Source organism: Primulina huaijiensis, chromosome 2 (assembly GCF_012295235.1).
Source record: "Primulina huaijiensis isolate GDHJ02 chromosome 2, ASM1229523v2, whole genome shotgun sequence".
NCBI lineage: Eukaryota > Viridiplantae > Streptophyta > Magnoliopsida > Lamiales > Gesneriaceae > Primulina > Primulina huaijiensis.
Genome location: NC_133307.1, coordinates 5,286,327 through 5,302,397, shown reverse-complemented (window position 1 = coordinate 5,302,397; position 16,071 = coordinate 5,286,327).

Below are 16,071 nucleotides of genomic sequence, written 5' to 3'. Positions count from 1 at the left end.
TGGTTCATTTTTAAATGAGTTTGAAGTGGTGTTTAGATCAAGTATGTTTTTGGGCATTGTAATATTGTTTCGTAGCCTGGTATTGTGAGGTTGATATTTTGTTATGAGAGGAGAATGAGATGGAAGAGGGGCTGAAGTAATTACTTGTAAAGATCTAAATGCATCCAAGGTTTAAGGCATATAATATAAGAAGAAGATGTTGATGTTGCATTGTTGCTGTTCGAGGGCTGGGAGTTGGTGGTATAGGAGTCATTGTATGAGCTGGAAAGAGATTTGTGAAGTGAGGAATGTGGCAGATTTGGAGAATGTGGGGAGCCAAGTTTAGTGGTGAAAGACTATCGGTGGCAAGCTCCTTACTATATAAGTAGGAAATATTCACATGCTATTTGTGTGACCATATGTTTGAGAAAGGAAAGTTTGAAATGGGAGTGGGACTACTAATTTTATTTTGAAAAGGAAAATAATTTTCTATAAAGATTACATGTTTAGAAGTGAAGATTTTATTTGAGATATATATCATCAAAAATATATATGCATGGTGGGAACTATATAGCCAACGAAAACACACGGCCGAGATCGTGGTTCGAGTAAATAGCCAATGAAAACAAAAGGTCGAGATCGTGGTTCGAGTTTATTATATGTGTATGGTCTTAACCATGGGTAACAAAGATAACCAAATATTTTTAAGTGTTGAATAATTTGGTGTCTCCCTAAAAAAATGTGAGAAAGGAGATTTAATTTTTGTAACAGGGTGATGAATACAATGGGTTTTTTTAAAAGTTTACAGCAAATTTTATAATAGTTTAATGAAATAAAGTTAGAAAAAATGGATTTGTGAAAGTAATGTGTCACGTCTCTTCAAGAGGCGTGACTTACATTTTTTTTAAATGCAAGTCATGCCGTGACTTGCTTAATATTGTTTTTTTAAAAAAGCAAGTCACGCCATTGACTTGCTTAATAATTTTTTTTTTTAAAGTAAGTCACGCCAATTGAATAGGCGTGACTTGCTTAATTTTTTTAAAAAAATATTTGCTGGACGCGGAGGAACTCTGTCATGTGATAGACTAACGACCCACTACAATCAATAATGCATACATCTTTCTTATCTTTTACAAAGAAGACGTTAAAAAAAATTACTTAAAATTCGCGTTGATGTGATGTATCACCGATCAGTACTAATATGGCGTGTTTTTTATCTGAAAATTTCTTATATATCATTTGCCTTCGTTACAAATGTATTATTTTTCTGCTTCTATCGTTCTTCATTTCTCTGGATTTAAATGTATCGTTAGTGTTTATTCCTGTGGTTTTTCATTCGATGTTTGATCAAGTAATTACACTCCAGCACATGAGGTTTGTTTGCTTTAAATTAAGTTTGTTCTTCAATGTTTGATTAAAACAGTTAATTTATTTATTTGTGCTTGTATATTTGCAGATAAAATTTTGATTTTTGAACTTCTATTTGAGGTAAGTGTTGTTATAAATTAATTTACTTGATTATTCTAATAAAAATTATGAATTTATCATAACCTTACGTTTCGATTTTATGATTAAAATATTCAATTATGTTTCTATGTATTATTAGTTATTCTTATTATTTTATATTATGCAAATGATAATAACAATACTTAAAATTATAATAATTATTATTGTTGTTGTTTTATATAGGTAGAATATAAAAAAATTAGTATAACAATTAAATTTTTTTACACAAATAATATAAATGCTTTTATTATAAATATTGTTAATTTTGTTTTTTAAGTACTTAAATACAAATAAATATTACAATTAATTTCATTTCTTATTATTTTATTTGACATGCGTAGTATCAAAACTTATTATTATAAAAATATTATTTAATTATCATTAACTTGTAAGATGCAAATAAGAAATATAATTTTTTATTTTAGAATAACAATAATACTAATAATTGTAATTATTATTATTTTTTTTGTTTTATTTAGGTATATTATAAAAAAATAAGTATTATAGTTGATTGATTTTACACAAGTAATATAAAATCTATTATTATAAATATTTTTTTGTTCTTAATTTATTAAATAAAAATAAGTGGTATGATTTTATTATTAACTTTATTCGTATTTAATATGACCGTTTATTTATTTTACAGAACTAATATAAAATTTATGTTGGGGATCGATATAGAGTTTAGAGAGGGGTTGAATAAACTATCTCCTTTGTTAATCTCTTTTTAAAGGGTGCTAAAATCCTGTTAGAGATTGTAGCTGATCTTGTTCAAATATATAACCAACAAATCACAAAATAGTGCGGAAACGATCTGATGGTTTGAGGGGTGAAAAAGATCAAAACAGTAGGCAGGAGACAATAGTTGTTTCTGGAAGTTCAAAGATAAAATCTTCTACGTCTCCTCTTTTTTCTGTTTCCAGAAGGTATCACTAAAAGACTTTAGATTTTACAGTACAACACTTGTACACACCCACTTCAGCAGGACTTACCCTTTGCCTACTGAAACTCTTACTTCTCAACACAATGTAAGTAACTACAACAAGGTTCTGGAAAAGAATCTTTTCCATATTACAAACTCTTCTCAACAAGATATAAATAATGTGAATAGCTTTTGAGGAGTGTTAGAAACAGCATCACAAGATGATCTAAATAGATCAGATATATGATATGAAGCATGTGCTACTTTTCTGTATATTGAGCTTGAATAAGATAAGTAGTTCTGAGTGCTCAAATCGATGTTTGTATAATAGAGAATGTGTTCGTTGTTGAGTCCAGGTGGGGTAACGTATAAACGTCGTTGATCTTGTGTATTTATAGAAGTATTGATTCCAACGTCTATAAAAAACGGCTTCTCAGACTTCTGAAAAAATCTACTTTAATACCTGAAAAGGGTCCTGCAGAAAGCTTTGATACAGTCAGTCTTGTTTTCATACTAAAACTGGTAAGTCGTAATAAATAACTTCGTATGGCATTAATAGTGCAATTAATGCTAGTACTAGGTACAGTAACGGTAACATTTAAGATTAGTTCCGTTTGCACAAAAGATGTTAAGTTACTCTAGTTTAGACTGAGTTCTGCTTCTGGTTTCCTAACTCTTTGAAGCTTAGTTCTGCTTCTGGTTTAGTGAGATGAAGACTTCTGCTTTTATATTGCCTGCTGATTTTAACTAATGATCTGCTGGTTATGATTCTCATTGTCACAATTTAAGTCTAACAATTTATTATTTTTTTAAAAAAATCTTTTAAAAAAGTATACATTTAAATGATTTTACTATTAATTTTGTTTGCCTATTTAGTATGAAATTGATTATCATAATTATTTTTATTATTATTAGATTATTAAATAAAAATTATTACTATTATTATTGATAGTAGTAGTATAGTAAAACAAATTTAGCATTATCATCATCATTATTATAATTAATCCTAATAAAAATGAAAGCATATGTAAATTAATTTTAGAGTGTATTATTTTATGATATTCCACATTTTGTTATTCAATTGTAATTTAAAAAAATTTATTATCACATTTTTATTTTGTGTGACCAATTGAATTTTTTTTTATAGGAATGGACAGTGTGCCGATGCTTTTATTCGTAGGTGGTAATGTTATTATAGGACATCATACTGTAAAATATAGTACCACTGCGTTGAGGGCAACACGAATACCAAGATCTATTAATTTGCATAAATTGAAAGAAATAGTGTACCGTCTGACAAATATTGAAAGTTCAAAATTTAAATTTAAATTGTCAACAAAATATTCCTACATGGATAAGTCACATTGTGTAGAAGTGCATCTGGACATCAATGATGACAATAATTTACAATTTATGCTGGATTCTATTAACGAAATGCGGTGTATTGAATTGTCTATCAAAACGGATTTCATCGAGCATAATGTACATGTTGAGGTTCCTGAATCATACATTTCATGTATAACTGAAGGGTTCAATTCGATGGGATTTAATGATGAAGCTGGTACTTCCGCTGCTGTTTTTTCCGAACCAATAGAAGAAAATCGATTTAATTCGGATGATTGGACTGGGGGATGGGATCGGTATATTACTGACACCGTAGAAGAAAATGTTAGTTGGCCGATTTCCGCACGAGGATGGGATTCTAGTGCAAAAAGATGGTACTCAGTTGACACAAATCATGCAGGTTTCAATTGTTCACTGAGTGCACATCCTACTGGATCGGGTCATGTATTGACACCTGTTGTACTTGATGAACAAATATCACGTGAGTTGTCATTAGATGTTCACCTTGACGCCACTGAAATATTTACTGAACCTGATACACCTACAAGTGAAACAGATGAAGATGAGCATGAAGACGAAAAATGCCACATTTGCTGATATTGGTCCATCTCATACCGACACCAATGATCATATGCATGCATATCATTTTGAAGGCATTTCAAGTCTTGAACACCGACCCGATGCATTACCATTATCTGTCCCGCCTGTTGGTGTATCTTTATATGACGTACATCAATTCTTTAGTACAATATATGATGTGCAATGCCCTAATTCTATTGGAATTCCATTTGCATCGAATTTGAGTTATTACAACGCAGATAGAGGAGAACTTTGCACAAACATGGTTTTTAAAGATAAAAAGCATTTGATAGCAGCATTTTAGGACTTTTCAATTAGAATTTCTTGACGTGAATATCAAGTTGTGGAGAGTACAAAGACTTTGTAGAAAGTTAGTTGTAAAAATAAACATTCAAATATCAACTGTAGGTGGGGTCTTCGTGCATCGTTAAAATAAAATTGGGGTATTTCAAGATCACGAATATGGTGGTTTACATACATGTATTTCTAGCCAGGTGGGGTTAGACCACCATAACTTGGACAAAAATATGATAACAAAAACACTTGTTGGTATTGTTCGGTGTGATTCTTCATATGGGATTAAATATGTTATCCAACTTGTGAAAGATTGATAAAATTATCAAATCTCATATGGTAAGGCACGGTACAGTTTAAAGCGGGCGGCGAAAAATGTATATGGTACATGGGATTGTTGCCTCGCCAACTCGAAGGTGGAAAGTATGAGTTTCTCGGCGCCATCTTTCGACAAGAGCAGTTATCAAATGATTATCGAAACAAAATCACTGCAGTAGAGGATGCCGTAAAAACCCATTTCTTGTAGACATAACCGAACACGATGGTGTATTAAATCACTTTTCGACAATTCCCAAATTAAATTATCTGATCTACGTACTCTTAGGGTGTTATCCAAGTTGTTAGACGTAATAAAACTAGATATATGTGTTTGTTGCTGATAAAGAACAGTACCATCAACAGATCCGGCATGTAATGACATCCTATAATTAATAACAAGAATAATAATATATCATTATCTAGCACAATATTCTCTAAAAATAATAACTACAAAATCAATTAACAAAACAATTATAATATATAAACATTAAATATAAGTAAACTAATTTTCAAAAAATTAAAAATTATATATTCATAATCTACGAGTTTTAGAAATACAAAATTCTTTTAATAATAAAAATTTATATACATATCTCGATTAAAAATCAAACAACAATTTTTGAATAATGCAATTTATTTAACACATGCATTATTATTTATAAAAATAATAATGCAAATTATTATTATTTTTTGGAAAAAATAATAATGGAATCACGCTTACTTGGTAGGCGTGACTTCCTTTTTGAAAATAATAACGTCACGCCAACTCACTTGGCGTAATACATTTTCATTTCATCACCAAATTATTACAATTAATACAATAAACCAATTAAAAAAAAATTATTGTATCTCATAATTATATGGGATAGTGTATTTTTTTCAAATAAATTATAAAACGTGATATTTTATTTTTAAACAGAAAACTACATGATTTTTATCTTCAAAATAATCTTTTATATTAATTGTGAAACAAATATATACATAAACAAATAAATTTAAAATTATTATTATCGTACTATACAATTATATAATTATTATAAAACAATAATAATAACTGAAAAAGATAGAATATAATATAAATTTTTTTAAAAAAATAATAATAAAAATGAAACTTTATCATAATAAATGATTTGGAAATTTCTTTATAAAAATTAGTAATAACTAAAAAATTACGTAATTTAATTAAAATTATAAAAAAATTAAATAACACGACAAAATTATTCAAACATAAATAATAATTTCATTTATAAATTTAATATTTAACATAAATAATTTATGTTAGTATACATACCTTAATATAAGTTGGAAAAAAATGTACCTGGAAAAAAAAAAAATCAAATTAATAAAAATTTACAGGAAGTGAAAAAATAAATTCAAACATTTACGAGAACTTACCGATGAAAAATATGAAAGGAATGAATGAAGTGAGACAATGAAGTATTCAATTTATAGAACAAAATATATTATATTATAATGAATTCGAAATTATTAAACCTATGTTGTTGCAATTTTTAATGCATGTGCCTGTTGCAGCTTTTAATGCATGTGCTTGTTGCAGCTTTTATTTCATGTTCTGAGGCGTACAACTTTAAAATAATTAAAGCAAGTCATTTATATTATAATTTTTTTAAAAAAAGGTAGATGCAAGTCACGCCTATTCAATTGACGTGACTTACTTTTAAAAATTTTAAAAAAATTATTAAGCAAGTCACGCCATATGAGATTGCATGACTTGCTTTTAAAAAAAATTGTAAGTCATGCCTCTTCAATGACACATTACTTTGACAAACTCAGTTTTTCTTACTTTATTTTATTAAATTATTAGAAAATTTGCTGTAAACGGTTAAAAAGCCCTGAATACAATTGATGAGATAACAGCTGCTTTAAAAGAAATAGACAATATTTGAGTGGCATAGCAACGTGATGCAGAAAGCTAAGCGAAGTTTCAAACATATGACGATGTTTGCGCTCAGCTGTACCAACATGCACAAGAGTATGACATAGTAATGATAATTATCAAAGTAGATGAGAGGTGCAGGTCCCCAACCATCTTGAAAAGTACTTCTAAAGGTTTAGAAGAAGAAAACGAAGAAATGCCAAAAAGAAGTTCATGAATTTTATTACACAGACAATTATTACAAAAATTAGGAGAGAAATTAAGTTTAGATAATGGTAGTTTATAAGAAGCGTTAATTTTTAGAGTAGGTGTCTAGCGAGCCAACTTGTGACTTGAACTTTATTGACTCTCATATTATAACAATTTTTATTCTAATAATATTTTACGATTTTACCTAATTATGGTGAAGATATCTTATGAGATCAAATGAGTTAATAGTACAAGGAATCTCTGACAGAGTAAAACACGTGCATTTTGGAAAGATGTTTCCTCGGTTGCACATATAATGTCACTTTTATTACTCAAAGATATTTCACATTCTTATCAAATTCATATAAAACTCTAGATATACCAATGGTTGCAGATTCGATTGGAATATATGAGTTGAAGGGACCGTAATGTACGCTAACTTAACTTAAGGTTCTTGCAGGTACTATCAGTTATACATAGGAGATTAGGGGGCAATATTACTAGATGCTCTTACCATGATCTGATAGGTGTAATCATACTTAAGTTCTGACGTTCTTGATCAAGAGGTTAATGAAAAGAATGAGGTTAATTAGGGTAAGTTCGGATAAGAATAAATGTTATTCTGAATCACATGAAGTTATGAACTCACGGCTAGCTGCATCCCTGAACTATTGAGGATCACACAAATATTGGATCATGTGTTCTCGTTGAGATAATCAAGTTCAAGTAGTTGAGTTTGACGACTGTTTTAATAAAGGAGTTCACAAAACTGACAGCTTCCAAAAATAAATCAATAAATATTTTGATACTTGAAATTTTCATTTTTCATTATATGAATGAGATTTGTACCATCGACACATCAGCAATGTAAATTTAGAATCCATTGATTAAATAATAATATTAGTAGTGATGACTATTAAGTGCAAAATTATCATAAAATATTCTAGAAGAGTTAATTAATTGAATGATTAAATAAAATTTATTTGATTTATATATATATATATATATATATATATATATTGAATTATCAAAAGTAGGTAATGATTTAATTATGTATTGTATTTTCAAGAGTCGAATATATATACATAAGAAATTTTAAAAAATGAAAACAAAGTGTCATGATCCAAGTAAGATTCCTAATTTGATTAAGAATCAATCAAAACTTATAAATATATCATGAAGGGTCATATGAAATAAGACAAGTTTTTACACACATTTTTGCAGCATTTTCCTCTCTCTCCATCATAAGAAAAATTCTGGCCACCCCTCTAATTTCACAAGAAATTTTCAGCCACCACCGAGGGCCACCCTATTGCCGCCGCAACACAACCAAATTTGTAAAATTCCCGCGATCCAGTCTCGACGCAAAATTCGTGTGGACTTCTAGTAATGTCTATACGAGGAACAAAACTTCTGATCGTGGATTTGATTAGGAGATTGAAGAAAATTTGTTGGTTATGAGAAAAAAGTAATCCAACGACAGTATTGTGGAGGATTCTAAAAGATGGATGACCAATTCGAACTGATATTTGGAACAGAGCGACCGGACTTGGTTGCCATGTGAGTTTAGTATATTGGTGAGAATGAGGATTTACCAGTCATTGAAATTGGCCACTCATAAACATTTACTCTATTCCGGCCTCGCACGAAGGATGCCCCCTTAGTTAGATCCTTCACAAAAAAGAAATCGGGAAAAATTCAATAGAAGTGTTATTGTCAGAGCAAAATTGAGAAACAGAAAGAAGATTTTTCTTGATTTTAGGAGCACACAAAACATTATTAAATTTTTGTTAGCCAAATTGCTAATAAAAAAATGTAGAAGTAGGGAATGAAAGTATATCGTAAAGATACAGATAGAGCGACATCTTCAGGAACCATCTTTATCTAATTATACTCAATATAACGATCTATAAATGAAGATTTTTCGAACCACTATCGATGAGTAAGTATATCCATTTTCGGTAGAGGGAATTCATCCTTTGGGCAGGCCTTGTTGAGGTCTAAGTAGTCGACAATCAAAAAAAATATATGAAAATGAGCATACTAATGAAAGTATGAATATCGTGTATAAAATAACAACAATAAAACAGTAAATCAAACCGAGTCCTGTACGAAATACAGTTTCTTTAAAACAGATTTGTCCCCTCCAACGGTGCTTCGAGGATCTCGACGGACAACTCTTTCCCGGGATACAACGGCAAAACTTTAAAGTAACTTAGCACGAAGTAACTACACAAGCGAACCGAAACCGTGCCTTCACTTAATCACCGAAATTTAACGGAGGCCGAAGGGAAAGCTGACAATATGAAATGCAAGAGAATGCTTGAAAGATATCTTGAGTGTTTGTAAAAATCATTTTTATGCATACAAAATGAGGAATTAATGAACACACTATTTATAAGCCCCAAAATGCATATCAAGAGTCATGCAAGATTAATTAACTCAATTAATCTTCCAATATAATTAACTTAAGAATATGAAAAGCCAAAAGTCTTCAATTAATTCAAGAATGTGGAAAGTCAAAAAACACTTCCACAATCATGAGCCACAATTAACTCAAGAATGTGGAGAGCCAAAAGACACTCTCACATTCATGAGACATAATTTTTATTCATACTCTAAATTTGATTCAAATTTTCAACAATCTCCCACATGAATGAAAATTGATACAAATCTTGGTGATAAGCGCTGCTGTTTTGAGCATATCCAATGAAAATGCAATCAACAGTTTTTTGTCTTATCTTTACTTTCTTCGGAGTGGGTACTGCAACCTTCGCAAGACACCCCCACACTCGCAAGTATTGGTAGGAAGGTCTTCTACCTTTCCATAACTCGTATGGACTTTTATCTTGCTTCTTTCGGGGCAACTTATTTAAAAGGTAATTTACTGTTAGAACAGCTTCCTCTCACATGTTCTGTGGTAAACCAAAACTTAATAACAACGCATTCATCTTTCAAGGTGCGATTCTTTCTCTCTACAGTGCCATTTTGCTGAGGAGAATAAGGTGCAGTTCTTTCATGTTTGATACCGTGTTGAGCACAAAACTCAGCAAATGGTGATTCATATTCACCTCCACGATCACTTCTTAGTACCTTAATTTTCTTGATAATTTGGTTTTCAACTCCACTCTTATATTGAAAAAATTTGTCAATAATTTCATCATTACTTTTAAGGAGATACACATAACAAAACTTTGTGATATCGTCAACAAAAGTAATAAAGTGTTTATTTCCCTCACGTGTTTGCACACCTTTTAAATCACATATATCACCGTGAATTAGATCAAATGGTTCACTATTTCTTTTTGTTGGAAGGAGAAAGTTTCTCCTTTACGAGCTTTGGCCGTGATCGACAACATTTGCCTTGGCAGCAACTAGAGATAACAATCGTCTTTTAGAACTCTTGTTGTCTTCCTCAATACGAAGTCGAACAATGAGTTCTTCAACATTCATCTCCTTTCGTTTGTATTTCAAATAGATTTCGAAATCCTTCCAGGCCGGTGGTAGCTTCTCAACAACAGCAGTCACTTGGAAATATTCGTTCAAAGTCATCCCCTCACTGTGAATCTCATGAAGAATCACTTGGATTTCTTGAACCTGCTGATCACCATTCACTACAAAAAATTTAACATACAATCACGCTCAAAAGAAAACGGTTTTTAAAAAACCGTTGTCTTTATGGGTCAACGACAACGGTTGACAACGATTTTAGCAAACCGTTGTCTATGGGCGTATTTTTTGGTTGCTAAAGACAACAGTTTTTGTTAAAACCGTTGTCGTATACCATATACGACAATGGTTTTAAACTGTTGTCTATTAGCGTGTTTTTTAGGACATACGACAACGGTGTTAGAAAACTGTTGTCGATTAGCGTGTTTTTTGGACAAACAACAACGTTTCATCAAAACCGTTACTTTATTTAGCAACGGTTTTGCTAAATCCGTCGCTAACTTTAGAGACGGTTTCAAAAACCGTCGCTAGTTTCCAATTAGCGACGGTTTTAATCAAAACCGTCGCTAAATTTAGCGACACTTTATAATCCGTTGCTATATTTAGCGACAGTTTTACTTAAAACCGTCGCGTATATAAAAATAGCGACGGTTTTACTAACACCGTCGCTACATATAGAGACGGATTACAACAACCGTCGCTAAATTTAGCGACCGTTTTTAAATACAACTGTCGCTATTTTAAATTTGCGACGGTTTATTGGAATAACTGTCGCTAATCGCGACTGTTTAACCAAAAAACCGTTGCAACGTGTCTATAAATATCAGTGTTTTCGTTCCATTTTCATTCACACCACTTCACAACATTTAAAATTTTTCTCTCTTACAATATTTTAATTTCGATTTAGCATAAATTTTTTTGTTTTATTTTTTGATAAATTTGTAAATGTTTAATTAAGTTCATGAATAATGTTAGGATTCTTGTCGAATTATAATTTTTTTTCGATTTGTTAAATTATTAAAAATATTTTTTTTTTATTTTACTGAAAACGTTAGCGACGGACTTTATGAATAAACTGTCGCTAATGTTAGCGAAGGGATGGAATATACCGTCGCTGATTTTAGCGACAGTATTTAAACCGTCGCTAAATAGTGACGGTGGTTTACATGATTTCCGTCGTTAATTAGCGACGGTTTTTAAAAAATCGTTGCAAATATTATTTGCGACGGATTTTCAAAAACTGTCGCCAATGTATCTACAACAACGGTTAAAAATCGTTGTCTTTGAGCGAACCCTTTAACCACAAGGGCTTTAACAACAGTTTTAAAATGGCTACGACAACGGTTAAAAACCGTTGTCATTTGGCATTATTTTGGTAGTGATTTTGTAGTTGATCATCTTGTAGTCCAAGAATTGACTAACGATAAATTTCTTGACCCAGACATCCTCGGTTTTGTGTCTCCGATCCAGAGACTCCCACAATTCCCGAGTCGTCTTCTTTTCACTATACATATTTTATAGCGAATCAGCAAACCATCCATTTTCTACACAAGAAATATGAGCGGTGACATGCATCAATAACACTAGTAGTCTGCTCATCTTCGTCAACCTCAGTTGGTTTGGGAGCATCCTCGGTGAGAAACCTGGCTAGATTCAAGACAGTTAGATGGAAAAACGTATTCTATTGCCACCTCATGAAATTTGAGCCATCAAATTTCTTTGCTGTATTAGCATGGCTCACAGGCACATCGACAACAAGAAGTTCATAATTAAGGACTATCTTTTAGCACATTCGAGTTATTCGAATCAGTAGTCATGTCTTCAAGAAACCATGTAATGAGTATAACAGAATCCGTTTTAAGATTGTTAGCCAAATTGATAATAACAAAAATATAGAAGTAGGGAACGAAAGCAATCTCGTAAAGATACAGACAGAGCGACATCTTCAGGAGCCATCTTTGTCTAATTATACTCAATATAACAATCTATAAATGAAAATTTTTCGAACCACTGTCAATGAGTAAGTATATTCATGTTCGACAGAGAGAATTCATTCTTTGGGCAAGCCTTGTTGATGTCTCGGTAGTCGACAATCAAAAATATATATGAAAATGAGCATACTAATGAAAGTATGAATATCATATATAAAATAACAACAATAAAACAGTAAATCAAATCGAGTCCCGTACGAAGTACAGTTTCATTAAAACAGATTTGTCCTCTCCGACGGTGCTTCGAGGATCTCGACGGACAACTGTTTCTCAGGATACAATGGCAAAACCTTGCAGCAACTTATCACGAAGTAACTACACCGTCGAACCGAAAACGTACCTTCACTTAATCACCGAAATTTAACGGAGGCCGAAGGGAAAGTTGACAATATGAAATGCAAGAGAATTCTTGAAAGATATCTTGAGTGTTTGTAAAAATCATTTTTATGCATACAAAATGATGAAATGAACACACTATTTATAAGCTCCAAAATGCATACCAAGAGTCATACAAGATTAATTAACTCAATTAATCTTTCAATATAATTAACTTAAGAATATGAAGAGCCAAAAGTCTTCAATTAACTAAAAAATGTGGAAAGTCAAAAAACACTTCCACAATCATGAGCCACAATCAACTCAAGAATGTGGAGAGCCAAAAGACACTCTCACATTCATGAGACATAATTTTTATTCAAACTCTAAATTTGATTCAAATTTCCACCAATTTAGAAGTCGAGTCACAAGATTTAATAGTAGGGAATCATGTATGAGAAATAGGAATATTATTACAATCTACAACCATTATATCTTCATCGTCACCATATTCAAAATGAATGTAGAGGTTTTGTAGATCTTAAGTGATATGATGGGAAGCTCTAGAGTAAAAAATAAAGCCTAGTTGATTACCCATAGTCTGTCGAGTGGTATGGTTTGCTTGTGGCTAATGGAGGGTGAGGGATGAGATCGATACACTTTTGCACCATCACCAGGTTGGCCACATCACTGGCAAATGAATCGGTATTGGCTATTATATATTGAATGGAGGTCTCCAATTATTATTTGATTGATCGGATATGAATCCTTGCTTTTGTGAGTTCTTGAGGTAGTTTCGGTTTCCACGGATTGGGGGCGTATTCCTTTGAAATTGAATTTCGGTGTTCCACTTGTGCCTGCTGTTGTTTGCTTCATAAGGAAACACATTGAAGTTGTTGTTTTTCCATTTCTCGTGTGATTTTCCTGTGTATACTGAGCCAAGATGGAAACGTTTTCTTTTGTTGGATTTGAGCACTAAAGACCACATCCATAGTCAAGTAGTTTTTCAACTTATTCTTCAAATGAAATGGGTGATTCTCTAGCACGTAGAGCGATCTTTATAATCATTCGTGAGACCATTGAGTGGATGAACTAAGATTTCTCCAGCACTTAATTCATGCCCAGTCATAGCAAGATCATCAATGATAGTTTCAATGGATTGCATGAACTCAGGATACATTTTTCCGTCTTGACTTACTTTTGTGAGAGGTTCAATGAGTCCAACCATGCGAGTATTAGATTTTTTGGCACAGGCAGCTTTGAGTTTGTTCCAAGCTTCCTCCGAATTTTCGCAACGTGAGACGAGAGTCCAGAAACAACAGTTAGGATGGCAAGGAGAAATAGTCAATCTTGACGGATCCAAGTTTTGTGCTCTGGATCATCATTTGGTAGGCATGGATGAGTTCCATCCACAAAACCCATGAGATCATACCAAAGGAGAAGATTCGTCATTTGCGAGTTCCAAATTGCATAGTTTCCTCATTTTGATAGTTTTTGAAGAATGAGTGCAGTTTTGTTGATAGAGAAAATTGGTGTGGGAGATAAGAATTTGTGTTAGTGGACATAACTTGATTCAGCCATGGTTGAGTATTAGGATTAAAAAAAAAGAAACTTAGGAAATTATAATAGAAATTTTATCTTGTTTATAAACAATTATAATAAATTTATACTAATAATAAATAAATATCACAAATAAGTAGCAAAAATAATAGTAGTATTAAAATGGTAACAATAATTTTATATAAGAACAATAAATATAAAAACTATATACTATTATTACTTGATTGATACCGATCACAAGAATAAAATAAATTTATTATTTCATTATCTCTCACATTTCATTTCCGAGGTTATTTCAATTTATTTTTTTATTTCATTCAAACGTATGAATCATGTCCTTAATATACTTAGGACTATGATACCATAAACGAACAACAAAAATATGGATTAAATTCTGTGTTGTACATCTCTTTATACAGTGGTGATTAAATAAATAAAATGAAAACCAATCTTAGAGACACAAATAATTGAATGTAAATATAATAAATTCAACATAAAATTGCTATAAACAGTATATTCGCAACCAAGAATCTGCCATGAACTGAGAGAATTATGGCTTTACATAAAGAGTAATAGATGGTGTTGACTTATCAATATGAATATAGATAATTTGAAAAGTTTTTTTTTAAAAAAATCTTTGATTCTCTATTTTTAGTGTTGTTAATTTGTTGGCAGAGACAAGTTGTTTCAATATGTGAGACGTTTTTTGTTTCAAAAGTTTGAACAAAATCATTAAAGAACACCATTGGATTGAAATAGATGCAGAAAATTTGAGAAAAGTTCACAACATTTGTGAAACAGGACTTCCAGCACCTAGGTGCCTAGCTCCAACGTGCATGGGCATTTGCCCAGGTAGTCTCTGGAGCGCTGGGGCGCCCAAGTACCTTCTTTTAATGTTTGATAATTTCTCAGACAGTTTGTGAGATTCTTTTATCTTAATCATGATTTATTAACATATAATCATATTTATTTTATAATCAACGGAAAACGAGTAAAAGTTTTCTTTGGACATGTAAAAATTTCGACAACCAACGAAGGATATATTGCCCGTCGAAGTTGCAGAGTTTGGTTGGAGAATTGGGAGAGAAATGACGATTGATAGACAGTATGTGCATGTCTTTTTTTATTTTTGGGTTAAAACTTCATCCGATTTGGTTTATTTCAACACTCGCATGCTATTAAACTCAAATATATATTTTAATATCATCTAAAAATCCGATATTTTCTAATATATTTTAAACACACAATTAACATATTTTACTTAAGTATTTAAACTTAGCACTTAAGTATGTGATTTTTATCTCCATTCGTATACATATTAGAGATCATTTGCATGCAACACGTACAAATGATCTCTAATATGCATATATGTGATTTTTATGTGTTGATTTTTGTATTATTTTTAATTTAATGCTTTCTTATAATAATTTTATATTAGGAAACATGAAAGATAACATCATTTAAAATTCAAAATTTTTGATTAAGATTAAAGAATATATTTTAGCAGTTTTAATTTTTTTTATTAAAATTGAGGACATGATAATAACCACTTAGGAAAAACACCAACATTTTCTTCCAATTTTACTCTTATATATACTAATATTATACTTTTGTTTTTTGTTTTGCTTTGTTTTTTTTTAAATTTTAACACATATTTTTAATTTTCAACAATTCAAATATCAACTTAGTTCATCTATAATTTATCAAATTTTACTTTAGTACATCGA